Genomic DNA, 706 nt, shown 5'->3' with positions numbered 1-706 from the left:
TACCATAGACATGCTTTGAGATAGCATTGACATGGTCAACAGGTGAAGATCAGAATTTGGAAACAAAAAGGATCCATCAGGAACAACTTATAGAATAAGTCCTACAATTTCCTCATGGAAGAATAGATAACCTTGCTGAAAGGAAAACTTATAACAATAGGTCCTCCCGCCAGGTGTGCTGGGTATCATCACCTTACCGGGTCATAAATAGGTCAATGTTATAACTCTTGGAAATATGTTCCAACCATCATATCTGACCGAGATTCAGATCTGATTGGTGTCAGGGTAACTCAGACTCAGGATGCCTGAGGAGAAAGGTGCAACACAAATTGTCGAAACGACATCGGAGATTCTCGGGAGATGTACTATGGAAGCGAGTTCCGGACAAGGGTTCATCATTACATCAAGGAGAGGTGAGGAGGTGACTGATTGACTCAGCGACAATCCATTGAGATTTCCAAAGGATGGATTTCCACCACTATGTGAACAAGGAGATAACATTAGCTAGATCGAATGACTTAATGATGTATGCTCGAGGAAAACATACACAGTTAAACATTGGTTGAAATGTGCAACCGAAATATGGGCTAGGTAGCACAATCAATGTTCGAATGATGATTCATTAAACCATAGACGTAGAATGAAACTATAGACCAATGACTTCAAAGCAATAGGGTTGCTAGAATTTTAGAATTTACACATCACA

This window comes from Triticum aestivum, chromosome 4D, assembly GCF_018294505.1.
Source record: "Triticum aestivum cultivar Chinese Spring chromosome 4D, IWGSC CS RefSeq v2.1, whole genome shotgun sequence".
NCBI classification, from domain to species: Eukaryota; Viridiplantae; Streptophyta; class Magnoliopsida; order Poales; family Poaceae; genus Triticum; species Triticum aestivum.
This window is presented reverse-complemented; position numbering follows the sequence as displayed.